General features: G+C 51.2%; 1 protein-coding gene across 2 annotated transcripts in view; it reads left to right on the top strand.

Moving 5' to 3' along the window:
* The first annotated feature begins 11,748 nt into the window (after positions 1 to 11,748).
* Grik4 (glutamate ionotropic receptor kainate type subunit 4) overlaps positions 11,749 to 17,564 on the top strand; it is a 464,253-nt gene continuing 458,437 nt past the window's right edge. The window contains exon 1 of one of the 2 annotated variants that reach the window (XM_045145696.1): positions 11,749 to 11,827. The gene's annotated coding sequence lies outside the window, so the exon portion shown is untranslated. The remainder of the gene's footprint in view (positions 11,828 to 17,564) is intronic. The other variant, XM_045145697.1, reaches the window with a different exon arrangement.

Raw genomic sequence — 17,564 nt, 5'->3', positions numbered from 1 at the left:
GACTCAGCCTCTGATAATGTGGTTAAAGCCCTACACTGTGGCTTTTCATTAATTCTAAATGATTTCTGATCATGTGTGCTGTATTTTCTTTATTTAGATGTGAGCTGTGATTAGGGAAAAGAGCTGAACAAAAGAGCTCTCTTGCCATGGTGAGGGTGAGCCTTGCTGTCCGGCTCTTCCATCTGGCTGGACGCTGAGGGCGCGCTCTCATAACAGCTTTCCCGCACCATCCACCTCGGCTGGCGCCTTGTTCACCTGACTCTGTGCTTAGTGACAGTCTTTTGTTACTGTGACTTTCAAGTAATTTGTCTAGTTTTACTATCTAATATTTATTAAATGTTAGTGTGTGCTTTGTTAAGCGTAGTGTCATGTTCTGTCTACACATTGTTTCAGCCTCTAATAACAACAGAAACAGCCATGCGCATGATGCACATCATCCTAGGGAGGATGTTCCAAGCATTTCCTATTAAATAAAAAAAATGGATCCTGACAGTGGAGGGAAACATATCTGAAACCAGGCACATATATAAAACAAAGCAGAAATAAGAGTGAACTGAATAAAATACCTTAGAACTCCTTCCTTCTCCTCTTCCTCCTTCTTCTCTTCCTCCTTTTTTTCCTCCTCCTTCTCTTCTTCCTTCTTCTCTTGTTTTGTTTATTTTGAGTCAGGGTCTCGCTCTAGCCCAGGCTGACCTTGAATTCACTATGTAGTTTCAGACTGGCCTTGAACTCACAGAAATTCTATCCAGCCTCCAAAGGTGCTAGGATTAAAGGTGTGTACTGCCACCACACCTGGCCTGAACTATATATATATATATAGCTATATATCTATGTATGTATTTATATATATATATATATATATATATATATATATATATATATATAGTTATATAGTTATATATGTGTGTGTGTATGTATTTTAAATGTATTTAATTCTTTTTTAAAAAGTGTTTTTATTCATTAATTCGAGAGAGAGAGAGAGGAAGAGAACCAGAGAATTGCCATGCCAGGGCATTCAGCCACGCCAAACAAACTCCAGATGCATGCGCCACCTTGTGCATCTGGCTTACGTGAGTCCTGGGGAATTGAACCTAGGTCCTTTGGCTTTGCAGACAAACACCTTAACTGTTAAGCCATATCTCCAGCCCTACTTATTTATAGTTATTTATTTGAGAGTAAGACAGAGGAAGGGGGAAGTAGAGAGAGAGAGGAAAAGAGTGAAAGGACACACCAGGGCCTCTAGCCACTACCAACAAACTCCGGATGCATATGCACCCTGTGCACTTGGCTTTACATGGGTACTGGGGAATTGAACCTTGGTTCTCAGACCTTGCAGATAAGTATTGAGCCATCTCTCTATCCCCTGAACTGTTTTTTAAAGTTAAGTTAATTTCCATCTTAATTTTTTTTAACTTTTATTTTAAGTGATTGGTTGAATTTTCCAGCTATTTTGGTCTCACCTGGTTTTCATGGTGCACAGTCTGTTTTGATGTTTTCATCTGGCCCACAGCAAAGCTGGTGTCATGGCTCAGTCGCAAGAAACCACTCAGGAACTGTAGAAGCCAGAGCTTGGTTTTAGGTCCCAGGTGGTTGCGCTTGGTGCAGTGAAGGTGTTTCCTACCTCAGGTCCTACGTGCGCAGCAGGCAGGCAGGGCTGTTAGACCACGACAGTGCTGCAAAGAGGTGCTGCTTATTTAAAACCAGGGAAGACTCATAATTCACTAAGCTGGCATTTTCTTGTCTCGGAGACGATAACAACGGAGAGGGCTGAGTGAGGAAACAATCTACTGGTGGCTGTAAAAGAGCAGTGTAAACTGTGAAGTGCTGCGTAGATGTTCAAAGTTATGATTCCAAGCAGTGAGATGGACTGTGAACCTAACTAGAGCTGACTTGAAGTATTTCTCTCGAGCACACTTAAGTTCCTGTGAACCACTTTACATATGTGTCCAAATGTATTTATTCATGTACTTGATACTTTGTCTATGTGCCGAGCATGGAAACCCAAACTAAGCACTCACTCTACCACTGAGCTCCTCCTTCTACCACATTTTTATTTCTCTTCCCCCAACTATTACCTGCACTTGTTCTCTTCTCCTGCTCCTGTAGACCTCTTTTCCCATGCCATATTCCCCTTCTACATTCTTGTTTCCTGGAGACCACTGACAGGAACGAGTATGTTTCAATATATATAAAAGAAGACATTTAGCACATTCATTTTATTTTGATAATCATTAGTTTAATTCCTCATAATTCCCTCAAACTTTGTGGTACTAGGAATTGAACCCAGGTCCTTGTGCATCCTAGGTAAGTGCTGTACCACAGAGCTACGTTACTAGCTGTCTTTCTGAGTCTCGGTCTTGCTCTTATTCTGTGAGATGCACGGGCAGCAGTGGGGAGCTGAAGATGGGAGTCAGTGGGGCCCACCCCCCTAAGAATATATAGGGCACTGCTTCTGGTCTGTGTGCCACCGTAGGTGAGCCAGCTCTGGGCACAGGGCCCCTACCTCCTCACAGAGGTATCCTCGGGACCACGGACAGTGCTTGGCACCAAGAAACCACCAATTGTTTACGAAATTAACTGTTATTTGCAAACACAGCCCCAGGAGTAACCTCCTGTGTAATGAACTCCTTCCTCCTCTAGGTACTTTTTCAGCAAACCACGGCACAAAGCAGACCTTATCTCAGCGCTGGACAATAAAAGTCTTGTCTGTATTGGGTTAGGAGAGAGATTTATGTTCTGTTCTGGTTATTAAATGTGTATAGATATTTTTACCTGTGTTTACCTTGTTTGCGCTTTACAATTGCGTGTCTCTATTCCTTTTCCCCGCCATGTATTTACACTCAAGACAACACTGGGCTTAGTTAGTTAGCATGCAAAAAGCAGTGCACAGCATCAGATGGGGGCGAGGAGCTGGGAGTCACTTGTCATTGAGGAGCACTGTGTTTTGTGTGCGCTGAGCCTCACCCGCAAGCTTAATGCTGGCAAATGCTTGAAGGAGACCATTCTTCCTCTAGCAGGAGATGCAGTCTGACTCGGGGCATAAAAGCAATAGATATGTGGAGATACTTTTCCCATCTTTACTTGGCCGACTGTTTTCATTCTTCAATGTGTATGTGTGTGCTTGTTGTAAGGAGTCATTTTTTTTTAATAAAACATGAGGTCATTTATTCCATCTGGTATTATTTTGGAACTGTCTCCCTCTTTTGTGAATCGATGGCCTTTCTCAATACGGCCATTAATGCTGTTTTTCTGGTAACACTTGAGTATGTCAATAATACTGCTTTGGTCAATAGAGTACTTAGATAATTGTTGCATTCCCCAGCATTGAGCATCTCCATAGCACTTATGGAAAAGTGCTTATGAATCTAAAACAAGGCCCAAATACATAGGTAAGTTGTTTGTGGTATTGACTGGGAAAAGGGATGCTGGGATTAGAACCCAGGGTCACAAGCAAGGTTTTACCTTCAATAAGAAGTTTCACATCCCTCCCCGCTCCAAATTCACAATTCCTTTTAGCCTTGGGCCAGGGAGGCAGAGTGGGAATCCAAGTTAAGAGATGGGAAGGAGGGCTGGAGGGATGGTCAGCAGTTAAGGTGCTTACCTGCAAAGCCTAAGGACCTGGGTTTGATTCTCCAGAACCCACATAAAGCCAGATACACAGTGACATGTACATTTGGAGTTTGTTTGCAGTGGCTGGAGGCCCTAGCGTTTCCATTCTCTCTCTATCTCTGCTTGCAAATAAGTAAATAAAAATACTTTTTTAAAAGAGAGACAGAGATGAAAAGGACCCCAGACAACCTCCTGAGCCACTGTTGAAATACCTTTTCATTAAGTCCTGGCAGATGGCCATCCATCTGTTTGTAGATGTCCAGTACTAGGGAGATCATTACGTCCTGAGGTAGCTCATAAACCCTTTCTTATTTGAGCTAAAACAAGCCTCTCTGTGGCTGCCTGTCTGTTGGTCCTGGTAGAACATAGTAGGGATAAGCTTAAATTTTTTTTTTGTTTTTTTTTTTTAAGTACGGTTTTGCTCTAGCCCAGGCAGACCTGGATTTTACTATGTAGTTTCAACGTGGCCTCGAACTCACAGCGATCCTCCTACCTCCTACTTTCTACCTCTGCTGGGATTAAAGGCATGTGCCACCACACCCACCCAGCTTGAGTTTAACTATTTGAATAAAACTATTTCTTCTTTTCAAATTTAGATAACTGAGTTCTTGGAAAGTTGAGATCTTCTTACATGAAATGCAGAAGGACCAGAGTGGAAATAGTTACATTTCCCCTGAAGTACTCAATATGAACCTCTCATTGCCAGCCAGCTGGCAGGGGAAGCATATCCTCTAGTATTTCACTGTGGCCCAGCAGTTCAGCCACCCCTCAGTTTACCAGACCCTGGGCTGCTAAACACTGATCCTGGATGAATAGGAATCTTGCTGTTGTATTGTTTTGCTATTCTCCACTCCTCAGAGGGAGCCCAAGCCCTTAAAGTTGCATGAGATATAATTTAAAGGTTTTCCTTTATGAGGTCAAATTAAATGCACCTGACTATGTTTGTTGAAAGTAGAAACCTTGTCCAATTTTTCTTTCTCTCCCCTATAGTGCCTAACTGTGTTGGTGGATAGAAGCTACTTAAAGAATGGTAACTCTATTGAGCTGAAAAAGAGTATTGGACAGTGTTATGTTGAAATACATAAGCATGCCAAAATATATGTGATACATACACACACACACACACTTACAAAAAAAAACCTCAAAATATCCCTATGTCATTGCAAGATAGTTCAGAGAAAATATCATTTAGACAAACTTTATTCTGGCTAAATTCTATATGCCAACCCCTGGGGCAATAAGGAATTTGCCACCTTACTTTTTTATTTTTTTGTTCATTATTTATTTATTTACTTGACAGTGACAGACAGAGAGAAAGGGGGAGAGACAGACAGAGAGAGGGAGAGAGAATGGGCGCGCCAGGGCCTCCAGCCACTGCAAATGAACTCCAGGGGTGTGTGCCCTTGTGCATCTGGCTAACATGGGTCCTGGGGAATCGAGGCTCAAACTGGGGTCCTTAGGCGTCATAGGCAAGTGCTTAACTGCTAAGCCATCTCTCCAGCCCATGCCACCTTATTTCTGATATGCTGGGGTGGGCACTGCATAGAGACAATGGGCTCTTGGTTGTGTGCCTGCCTCTGCTCGGGGGGTGGGGGGGTCAGGCTTCGCCCCCGGTAGCACACACTGCCCTTGCCCATCCTCCTGCCTGCTGCTCGGATGTGTGGCCATTCCTAGGGATGGAGAATGCAGATGGTGAAAGGATGGGGGCGGCAGCTTCTGTAACCCTCCTGCATGTTCTTCCCCACCTGAATTAACTCATCCACAGCTTCCCACTGTGGTCTCTGCCTCGCTTCCTCCAGGTGGTGGCCTTCTTGCTTGGGGCCAGGAGGCACACGTCTCAAACCAGCTCTGCCTCTTCTTCCTGAATGTTTTAATTCTCTAATGTAGTGGAAAGAAACCTGCCTCGCCTAACTGAATAAATGAGGGGACATATGGAGGGACAAAGTGTATCCCAAGGGCTGGAGAGATGGCTCAGAGGCTAAGGTGCTTGGCAGCAAAGCCAAAGGACCCAGGTTTAGTTCCTCAGGACCCACATAAGCCAGATGCACAAGGTGGTGCATGCATCTGGAGTTTGTTTGCAGCTACTAGAGGTCCTGGCATGCCCATTCTCTCTTCTCAACTAAATAAAAATAAAATATTAAAAAAGTGTATCATAATACTCACACAAGTACAATAGTGGCATACAGCCATGGTGGTAACCAAGAGCTCTTGATTTGGCTAACTGATATGCTCAGTGAAATGAAACCCATCGCTGGAGCTGGGAAACAATTCAAAACCACCTCCAAAAATGAGCCCACTCTCTATTATCAAGTGCCCACCAATCATGGCTAAAAGACGGCCTACACCTATTAAAATGTCTCTAAGATAATAATGGTTATCCCATTTATCTGGTGCTGATTTCACTCTCTGTTGGAGACTTTGCTTCTCCAACAGATGGACACAGAACCTGAGGAGAGAATCAGCCCATTGCATCTCACCATGGCCCCCAGCTGAAACCATAGAGTGGGGAAATGAGCAAGAGTGCTACTTTCTTGGTGAACCTGGTACCACCACAAGAGTGAAGGAGATAGACACAGAGAACACTCAACTCCTACCAAACCAGATGTCCAGAGACACAGAGGCTCCAAAGACCTCATCACTGAAGTAGACCTAAAACAAATCCATCATGTCTCAGGGAAATTTGCAGAAGAGGGGGCGGAAAGATTGTTAGAGCCACATGTTGGGACATTATGCACAGAGACATTGCCTCTTCCCCATAATTGATGGCCACCCCCATAATGTATGTCCCATATTCCCCAACAAGGGGTGTCCCTGCAGAGTGGGGAGGACAGGGAGGAGGCTAACAATGGTATCAACATGGCTGAATACACACTGTGAACGTAATTATTAAAAAATAACCAACAAGAAAGTGTATCACAATGTACAAAAAAGCGTATCACGAGAAAAAGGCTAGTGTGATATGGAGCCCTTCTGTTGCTGATTTTAAGCTTTTATTTGTACCAATGGGTGCCAGTGCTCCCTTCCCAGGTCAGTGCCCTGGGGTACCCTTTCAGCTCCAATGCAGGTCTGTGGAAGATTCTATGGAGAATCTAGTGTCTTCACCCTAGCCAGTATGAGCTAAAGACTTTGAATTGCCATGCAGCACACTCACTCCTGCTTCACCCACGCTCACCCATTCGCCTGGACGATACACTGACTATGCAACAATTAACTGTGTGCAAAATAGCACAGAGCTGGTATCACAGTTTCACCTACAATGCCCAGTGCCCTTCACTGTGAAATCCACAGGGCAAGCCCTGCATGTGTTTTGTCCTCTGTTTTGCCCCTGTGGCTGGCACATAATCCACACCAAAGGTTTCCTGAACTAATTGCCAAGGTGGCTTGTTTCCCCTGCCCAGTGAGAACTGGAGAGAGACACACGGCAGGAATGAGGTGGCTTCTCACCCTGGGCAGGAGCGACGGTTGGGAGCTCAGGCGGGGTGTTCTGCCATCAAGGGTGACCTGAATTTTTATGTTCCTTTCAGTGCGAACAGCATTTTTTTTTTTTTTTGGTTTTTCGAGGTAGGGTCTCACTCTAGTCCAGGCTGACCTGGAATTCACTATGTAGTCTCAGGGTGGCCTCGAGCTCATGTCGATCCTCCTACCTCTGCCTCCCTAGTGCTAGGATTAAAGGCGTGCGCCACCACGCCCGGCTTGCGAACAGCATTTTTTAGGTCTGGACTAATGAAACAGAGATTAGAGGTGTTGGGGGAGGGAAGTTGTAATGTGGGGAGGTGGCTGGCTGTCTAACATGGAACATAGCTGTTTTAATTAGCTTAGCTGGGCAATATGGTGCCATGAGGCTCAGGGGCTATGAACGTCTCCACCACATGCCATGTACACTTGTTCTTTGCCAACACTTGTGCATAATGTCTCTGGCCAAAGCTACTATTTTATTTCATCCTATCAGGCCTGAGTAAGAAAATCAAAATATGTTTCTAACTTTAATTCTACTTCCAAACTGGTTTTGGTAGACATTAGCCTTTGTGAATGAACAGGTGACAAGGACAGAGCATTTCTTTCCCTTCAATCTGGAGTTTAAGAGAAGCGTTCTCATCAACTATGCTGCTTCACAGCAATATGGACATCCAGTCATGCTCTTATTGCCTCCACCTCCGATTCCTCCAACATGAGCTCCAACCTTGGCCGAGAGTCATAAAGAGTCATGCATAGTGAGGACCTAGTTTTTCATGGGATCACTGACAGAAGCTAATCAGATTTGCCAGAATGTAGATTCCACTAGCCCTTCTTTTTTTTTATTCCCTCCCTCCCCCCTGACACTTTGCCCTTTGAAATTCCATTCTCCATCATATACCTCCCCATCTCAATCATTGTACTTACATATATACAATATCAACCTATTAAGTACCCTCCTCCCTTCCTTTCTCTTCCCTTTATGTCTCCTTTTTAACTTACTGGCCTCTGCTACTAAGTATTTTCCTTCTCACGCAGAAGCCCAATCATCTGTAGCTAGGATCTACATATGAGAGAGAACATGTTAGCCCTTCTTTTGTATAGTCTGCACTCTATTTATGAACTCGTGACAAACCTTCAAAGGGACCTTGGGAAAAGAAAATAGGTACATTTAAGATCAAATATTCCACTTCATGGCTATACCTAAGGCAAAAATACAAAGAAGGCAGAAGTTAAAGCATAAATGTGGGAGAGTAAGTTCACAGTCTGTTACAGCAGACATGAGACAAGTAAGTGAACATAAACTCTAACAAGCACAAGAGGGGCCTGGAGAAGGAGGCATTCATTCTGTCAGGAAGGGACTGCATCCCCAGATCTGACAAGCTCCTGGCAGAAAGGATTTCTCAACTGAGATTTGAAGGGTAAAAATTTGCTTCTATATCTGTGTGTTCGGGGTGGGGGATTCCAGGCAGACTCCAGTGTGTTGAGGCACAGAGGCATAAAGTAGGGTGAGCAGAGGACTCAGAGAGCATTGGTCCTGGTGGAGTACAAGGTGAGCAGAGGCAGAAGATGTGGGAGCAGAAGTCAGCAGGGCCTGTGGACCTGTGCTGAGAAGGTTTGGATTCAGTTGTATCTTACAGAGCATACAGGGTAACAGAAGGGTTGTCAGTGGGGCATAAAGCCACAGAGGTGCCTCACTCTTATAGACATTTGAGAATGTGTTGCAAGGAACCAGTCCAAAGACCAGGAGTCATTTTAGAAGATGGATGAAGTAGTCCCCAAGAGATAGAGACAGGATGATGGCATGAGCCACTAAGCAGTGTCAGGCCAAGTCACTGGGTCACTACTGGATAGCTCAGTTACCCCTGATTTATGCATTAGGCCACCATGAACTTGTGGTGAGCCTTCACAAGGGCCCTTGAAAAAGACATGGTAAGTAATTACGGTCAAGTTCTCTTTGTGACTGTACCTGAGGCAAATGCAAAGAGAGGAGGAGCTAAAAATAAATCCAGAAGGACAAACCTGAGCAGGTTCCAGCCACCAAAGAACTTGGATCTTTCAGCTAATAATCACAATGGCCAGGCACACAGAGTCCTGTCTGTCTGTCCGTTCAGCCTAGCAAGGCAGCTGGCCATGAATGATGCTTTGGGCAAACAGTTCTATAGGAGGAATTCATTCCTCATTCCTTCTGCCTTTCAATTCTTTTTATTATTATTATTTTTTGTGTTTTTTTTTTTCTTTTGAGGTAGGATCTCACTCTTGTCCAGGCTGACCTGGAATTCACTATGTAGTCTCAGGATGGCCTCGAACTCACAGTGATCTTCCTACCTCTGCCTCTTGAGTGCTAGGATTAAAGGCGTGCGCCACCTCACCCATCTACTTTTCATTTCCTGATCAGAGAGGACAGCTCCCTGTCCCCTTGTCTTCCCCCACTCCCTCACAATGACATGGAGTGAACTTCCTTACCACCTCTAGAACTGAACTTGGGAAGTTAGTTTGCTGAACTTTGCTGAGCAAGTGGCCCTGGCTATGAGGAATATAGGTGGAGAGAAGTAGAGCATATCTCACAAAACCTTGGTAGAGAATGGGCACACCAGGGCCTCCAACCACTGTGAACGAACTCCAGATGCATGCGACCCCTTGTGCATCAGCTAAATGTGGGTCCTGGGGAGTCGAGCCTCGAACCAGTTTCCTTAGCCTTCACAGGCAAGCGCTTAACCGCTAAGCCATCTCTCCAGCCCCTACCCTCTGGCTTTAAGAGGCTCTTGGTTCTAGAGGCAAAGACTTCCAGAAGAATCTCCCGTGTAGGAAGGGAAGAAGTCAGAGTTCTCACCAACTACAGCTAAAGGGAGCTCTAGCCAGCAGCAAATGGGGAGGTGTCAAAAAGCCTCTTCCTTGGGTCACAGGAAATATTTTTTCTTTCTCAGACACGAAGCCTCTGTGGTCTTGCTGATCTTACACACTTCCAGTAGTAGACCAGCAGCCATACTTGTCAGAGTTTGGAGAACATGAACTAGCTGGTTTCCCTTATCTTGAGCCAAAATGGAAGCCGAGAGAATGTGCTGTTCACGGCGAAGCTCTTCACTCCTGCTAGCTCAAGGCACTTGCTGTCCATGTTGCTGGTCTGCTCCTTCTTGCAAACTGAGGACAGTAAGTTCTAGAGTGGGAAATGGAGCTACACAGCCTTGGTTATGCGGAGCTCATTCGCCACAGGTGATCTTAAATTCATCTGTGAGATGGGGTTAGGCTCACCTTGACATCTGCCTCCCAACAGAGGTGCAGGATTTTGGAAATCACACTCCCGTGAGAGGGAGTAGTCTTAACACCGTAAGTGCTAAGTAATGCTGCACTGGAGAAACAGTCCTGACCGACACAGAAATTCCTGTCCAGCAAGGCTGCTCCAGGAACTACAGAGCTCAGTGTAGCAGTGGGGGGAAGAAAGTAGAATTTTATCAACATTCCTCCCACCAGTAGGAAGCTCAGTACTAGCTGAGCCTTGTTGACCTGCCCCGGAGAAGGCAATGCCAACAAATATTCTGCAGTCCACATATTGTCTATGTCCCAAACCCAGCTCCGTCCAGTAACAGAGCCTTCACAGGTTTGCTAATGGCTGGACGTGAAGACAGGCTGGAGAAGATGGCTGTTGTGATGAACTGCGGGTCTGTCCAAGACTGACTGACTCAGGGTTAGAAAGGAGGAGATAACGGATTTGAGCAGACCACATGTCCCTTGGGACTCCAATTCCACCTCCCATTTCCAGCGTCCTTTGGCAGGTGGCTAGGATGTAGTCAAAAGATCCCTGAACAGGGAGCCAGGAAGCTTGGAGTCCTGTTGGTCCTGCCCCCTTCCTCCATGTGTGTGCTCTGAGACTGGACCCTTCGACCTTTGCTAGCTTGGAACGCGTCGTCCGTAGCTGAGAGGAAAGTTCTTCCTACCTGTCTGTCTGCATAAACCAGGGCCCTGAACTACCAAATGCAAGCGGTTGCTCTGCACTCTGAGAACAATGTGGTCTTGCCGGTCTGGAAAGACTCCAGCTCTCCATCTCCGCACCCAGGCCAGCGTTCAGTAAAAGGGCACGCTCCTCCCTAGCGTGGTCCCCACCGCCACCAGGAGGCGCCCTTTGCCCGTCGAAGCCGACCGGGCTAAATTGAACTCAGGGACCAGAGTGGGCAGCAGCATCTCTGCGCAGGGCGGCGCAGGGTGCCCGGGTTCCCCTCCGGAGGTCGATTCCCCGCAGCGCCCGCGAACCCCTCGCCCGGGTCCAGCTCGGCTCGTCCGCCCGCCTTCCCGCCAGCAGCCCTCCCCTCCCCGCCCCCGTTCGGCCCGATCCCGGCGGCCGCAAGTTTGGCCGGGCTCGCTCGGTCCCGCCGCCGCCCCGCGGTTCCCGCGTCCGAGCTCGGGGCGCCTGGCGAGGCTCTGCGCGGGGTGTCCGCGGCCTCGAAGGGACGCCCCCCTCCTCCCCGCCTCCCTCTCCGGCCGGCCGCGCGCGGGGCCGCTGCACTTCCCACGCTGCCCGCCGGGCGGCGCCCCGCGCCTCGCCTCGCCGCGCGCCTCCCGCGCTCCCCGCTCCCGGCTCGCTCGCAGCCGGACACAGACTCTGCCTTCGGCTGCCGGCGGATCGGGCTGGAGCCGCCGCCGCGGCTGCGGAAGAAAAAAAAAAAAAAAAAAGGAAAACAACAGCCCCGCGGCGGCGGCGGCCGGCCGACCGAGCAGCTCCCGGTTCCCCCACCCCCGGCTCAGCGCGCCCGGAGTGCGGAGCCGCCAGGTAAGGGCAGCAGCCCGGCCCGCCGCGCAGACCCCCGCCCGGCCGGCCCCCCGCGCCCCTCCGCGTCGGCCCCCCGCCACGCCGCACCCCGACTTCTGACGTCTCCGCCGCTCTTCCCCTCCGGGCCGCGGCCCGCACCCTGCCCGGTCCTCCCGCTCCCGCCTCCGGCCGCTCGGTCCCCGGGCACTCCGGGGTCTGCGCCCACCGCCCAGCGCCGCTCCGCCGCGCTCCGTACTTCCTCCGGTCTCCATCCCCTCCTGCCTCTGCCCCTCCGCATCCCTCCCCGGGCCTCGGCGCTCCCGCCGGGTCCTCCTCCTTCCCCGCACAACTCGCAGCCCGGCCTCTGCCCCCTGCAGGGATGACGGCCCCGTCGCCACCCCGGCGCTTCTCCCCCCCCCCCCACCTCGTCACCCTCGGGCTCTCCCGGCGCCCGCCGCGATGCCCCTCTAAAGGTCCCTCTTCGGGCGCAGTCCCGGTTCCGAAGCCCCGTCCCCCCTCCCGCGGCTCCCCTCGCTGCCAGCTGCCCTGACCGCCCCCCTGCCCGGGCCCTGGACTCCGGCCACCGCCACCACACCCCCCAGCCCCAAGCCTACATGCCTTCTTGCTTTGGTGGAGCCCGCGTCCTATCAGAAATGACCCTCCTTCCCGCGACTCCTAGGGCTGCCAGCCATCCCACCCTAGTTCACCCGAGTGGGAAGTGAGGGAGAAACTCCGGAGACCTGCATTGGGCGTGGGAGGGGGAGGGGAGCCAGGGCGATGTTCTCCAGTGAGCACCAGCCCAGCCCGAGGGGATCCAACCCGGTCCGGGTGGAGGGCGCGCTGGCAACAGACGAGATAAGGGGGTTCAGGGCACAGAGAGCACCTGTGCCTCGCTCCCCAGGCTCCCCGGAGCTGAGGAAAGTGCGGGAGGAAGAGGAGCCTGGGGAGAGTTGGAGGAGGGCTGTGGGGTGGGGGAGGCGCGGCCAAGGGTTTGGCTAGGGCCCTCTGGCCAGGCTGCCTGGCAGGGGCCGGGCAATGCGGGCTGAGCTGGTCCCCGCTTGGACCTTGGACTGCATGGCTCTTGGCATCTGTACTTGATGCTGCCATCTTCCTCTTGGTGCTGTTGTCTGGTGATGCCACACGGTGCCACCTCCCTGCCTCCCTCCAGTGGCTCTCCTGGGCATGTCTCCCAGGGGCTTCGGTTGTCTAGAAAGAGGAGGGGAGCTCTTTCTGGGCCTGGGCCCCCATGCTTTACCAGTGGGCATCTCTGAACACCTGAGCGAGAGCTCTAAGGACTGGCCATAGGGACTGTGGCATGCCAGGGACGAAGAGCCGTACCTTTGCTTGTACGACCTCTCCACGGGTCCTCTGGTGGTAGGGGTAGTCCCAGGAGCACCCAGCAGTATTGCTGGCATTGCATCCCCTGGGATTGGCCTGTCCACGTCGACTGTGGCCATGCGAGAGAGCAATTCAGTCCTGCCTTGGCCCTGAAGTGTTGCCTGCTGGGTAGCAGCAGCAAGGGGCTGGAGAGCCCCGCTCAGCTCCAGTCTTGCCAGAAAAGGAAGCCCCTGGAATTCCCCTGGGCTTCCTCAGGCAGGCTTTATTTGCTGAAGCAAGTGGCTCATGCTTCATCATTAGTCAGGTTTATTATTCTCCTCATTGGCTGGATGTGTTCCTCAAGGTCATGACCCTTTGTAGAGTTAATCTAATACGCACACGTTACAGTGTCTGGGTTTGTTTAATTTTCTCTATTTTGTTCATTTCGCATGGCCTGGGCTTGCCCACCAGCCTCCTGCCAGTCACTGCAGCTCCACCCCGTGTCCTCCCGTGGACCTGTCATTTGAGACTCAGAGGCAAGGCTGGTTCAGCCTGGGAGGGAAGAGGCTGCCGGGTGCCCGTGGAGCGGAGGCTGGGGACAGGGACCTTGGGTGTCCGTGCTGTCGCATCCGCTGGACATCTTAATCACCGGCTGCATCTGTCTCAGCACTGGAAAGTACTTCCCTAAGCTCTTGCTTTCTAGTTTGGACCCCTTCAGAATGCAACTTTCCCACGTTGGGAGAGAAGTGGACCCTTCTCTAGGGAGAACGGCCCTGCTGTAAGGAGGCAGGAGGTCTGGGGAGCTCAGCCTCCAAAGGTTGGAGGCAGGCGGGAAGCCCAGGTCTGGGTGAGCTGGAAAAGCACGAGGAGCCTTTAGGGGTAGGTGAGGAGAGCAGCTGCTATGTGCCCTAGGAGTGCCTCTCTCATGCGGCTGTAGTGTAACTAATCGCTTCTGTGTGACAGACTTCTGAGGACCTCCAAACTCTGTTCAGAGGAACAGCTGCAATGTAGGCCCACCTCCACTCGGCCAGCGGGCCTGCAAAGGGCATATTGACCCCTAGAAGCTGAGGCTCAGAGGGGTCGAATGACCTGTAGGCACGGTCCTGGGCTCTTGGGTGAGTCGTTGCTGCTTGTTAAGGTCTCAGTGCTCAGAAATCCCCCTTTTGTCCTGTGCTTCTGTGCACCCCTTAACTTTCTCCATCATCAGCTTTTTGCTTCCTCCCTGTGGGGCTGACGATTTTGACTCCCCATAGGGAGAGTCTTCTCAGGAGCCCTTAGCAACCTGGGCTTGGAATGCAGACTAGAGGCCTTTGCTTGGGGGGTTGAAAGGCTCCCCGCTTGTGTACTATGGCCTCTGGAATCTCTTTCTGCCCACCCCTTAGCATGGGCACCATATGTTCTCGCTTATTCCCTTGATCTTCCTCCTTTCCATCCATGCCCACCCTGCCCAGTCTGCCCAGTGCAGCTGGCTGGGAGCATGTACAGCATGGAAGGGTGGTGGCTCTAGCTCCTCACTGGAGACACACTTGGGCTCCTAACCCTGCATCACCACCTGGGCAACCTTGGACAAGTTGCCTTACCTCTGCAAGCCTCGCTTTCCACATCTGCAAAACCAAGTCAGTCGTACCTGCATTGGAGGGCTGGCTTTACAGAACCTGAGAGCATGGGGATACGATGCCCCTTGTGAAGGGGTAGTCCTGGCAGGGCTGTGTGTGTCCCTCGGTGCCCCCCTGACACTTCCCTCTTGGTGGATTGGGTCAGCTTCCAGTCCTGCATAGGTGACCTGCCGCTGCAACTCCGCCCAGACAGCAAATCCCTTAAGGAACAAGGCCTTTGCCTGACACATGTTCACATCCTCGGGCTCCTGACGGAGCAGCACCACCCTTGAACACCTGTAACCTGGCCCTGCTCATGAAAATGCTTATTAGAACGTTGTGTTACATAAACTAGGGGATGCCTTATGTTGAGCAAATCCCGTACGAGAAACAGTCTTATACCACACACAGTACCAGGCTGGGTAAATTGTGGGATGGAGGGAAGGAGTCAGTTTGACATCTTATTGGCTGCACACTCTACTTGCTTTGCTCAGTTGCTCAGCTACCCTGCGAGTTAGATGTGAGCACCTAGGTCTCTGCACCTGAGCAAGGATGCCCCATGGGGCTCTGCTTTGTCCCATGTCACAATCCAGTGAGGGCTGCAGACCTCAGCTTCTTCCTTACACTTGGGTGCCGTTTGCTTTCAAAAGCAGAAACAGACAGTTTATAAAACAGTTCACCACAGGTCTTCTTTGAAGAGTGGGACACTCCATTCACCTGCAGCCAGAGTACTTGAGACCCTCAGTGTTAGGCCGAGTGCTACCCTTCCTTCGGGGGGGGGGTGGGATTTGGGGGAGAGCATGTCAGCTTGGGGAGACCATGACGACTTGCTTGTTGATGTCCGTGTGTTGGTAAATACGTGAAGTGGTGTGTGGGCTGGAGCTGGTAGGGGCGGGGGGGGGAGGGCCTATTGAGGGGAATGTCCCGGTGAGGAGGGTGTACAGGCAGAGCAAGGGCAGAGGGGCCCAGGTGAGGGGCAGAGTGGCTGAGCAGGTGAAGACCTTGTGGGTCTTCACATCAAGTAGTGTAGTGGGTGCCAGAGCGGCCGGGGTAGGCAGAACTAACAACTCCAGAGGACCTTGCAGACCACAAGGAAAAGGCTTGGGCGGCTTCAGCAGGCTTGGGGAGCTGTTGAAGCTTCTTGGGCAGAGGAGCATTATGCTGAAAGAGGGGTTGAGGGCCAGGAGGGGGTGACAGCATGGGAGGGGGGACTTGAATGACATTTTCGAGGCACAGCAGAATGTGCAGACAGATTGGATAGAGCAGATGAGGGAGCAGGAAGTGTTGGGATGGCTTTGAGATTTCTAGTTCGGGAGCCCAGGGAGAATGGTGCTGAGGCTTTTAGAAAAGAGGAAGCCAGCAGGAGGAGTGCTTTGACCAGACTGCCTGGAGTCTTGGGGACCGGGCTGAATGACCGGGGGTTCCTGGACAGCAGCTGAGCAGTCCTGGGTGCGGCAGAACCCCGGGTACACGTGGTGAGGGACCGCTCTGCGGTGGCTCCACTCCTAGCCTCTTGCCAGCCCTGCTGCCCTCACTTCATTGGTACCCAGCCCCTGTACCCGGCCCTCACTGCTCTGTCTTTGTCACCCCCTGGGAACAGAGTCGAGCTCCTGTCAGAGGGAGAGGCCCCCCACATCTATTTCACTCATCTCAGCCTTCCTCACACTCATCTGGAGCAGATGGGAGTAAATATTTGTTGTACTTACTGGGTCTCAACTCAGGTTGAGCCAGTGTTTGCCACGGGGGGTGGGGTGGGGAGGGGGTGGAAATCTCAGGCTGCCCATGTGGGCTTAGGGCTGCTGGGGGACAGATGGTGTCCCGAGCTCCAAGGTCAGAGCACAGGTCCCGATCCTGTGACCCTCTGGTGTCCAACCGCCCAGGGCTGCGCTCCCCGCCCGCCTGGCCTTACTTTCTCACTCGGTTCTGACTCCGAGGGAAGAGCACAGGCTGCTCAGCACTGGGAGGCCCGGGCGATTCCAACACGATCACTGTGAGATCTGGATCCACCTCCTCCGTGAGCTGGCCTGCCTCTTCCCCTCTGTGTTGCTGTCAACCTCCTCTCCTGGGAGTTGGTCCCCTTCTCATCCAGCAGCAGTTTTTTTTCTGGGGGAGCAGGAAGAGCAGGTGGCGATAGGATTGCCCTTCAACTGGTGGTCAGGTTGCCCTGTGGTATCCTGGTTCTGGACAGCTGACAGGGCAGCTGAGGTATGTCCACAGTCCCAAGGCATCTTGGGGAGGGGATTGCCTGGGGATCAGTGGAAGAGAACAGGTGTGGATTCAGGAGACGTAGGTGAGTCGTTGCTGCCTCAGTTTCCTGTCCATAAATTTGGACACACAATAAGCTCTACACTCAGAGCTCCCAATTTAGGGTGGGCGTCCCTGGAGGCCTCCAGGGGGGGAGCAGAGAGGAGCACATCCCCAGGACTTGAGAGACCCAGTGCTGACCCGGGAGGGTGGCTAGCAGTAAATACATGTTTAGATGAGAGTTTAAGGGCCAGAGTTAAAGAGGAGGATTTAATAGAATGAGAAATCAATAGCCTGGAGGAGGTTAAGATGTGTAAGGGAGAGGCCGGTGCAGGTTACACTTCATAAAAAAGAAAAGTTTCAGATAGCTTAGAGGATGGGACACAGCCAGCCAGGGGACCTGGGTTGGCTGCTCTCCATGGTGTCCCCTGTGCTTCAGACTGATGGATCCAGGAATGCACCAAGCCCCCCCCCCCCCCCCACTGGCAGGCAGCCCCTCCTTGCTTCTGGGAGGTTAGACTGTGCATTGCTTGGTGCTTCCAGCCTGGCTGCTCTTTCAAACCCAGCAGTGGGGCATTGAGCGGGAGCTGACCAAGCTTAGA

This window comes from Jaculus jaculus, chromosome 3, assembly GCF_020740685.1.
Source record: "Jaculus jaculus isolate mJacJac1 chromosome 3, mJacJac1.mat.Y.cur, whole genome shotgun sequence".
Taxonomy (NCBI): Eukaryota; Metazoa; Chordata; class Mammalia; order Rodentia; family Dipodidae; genus Jaculus; species Jaculus jaculus.
This window is presented reverse-complemented; position numbering and strand designations above follow the sequence as displayed.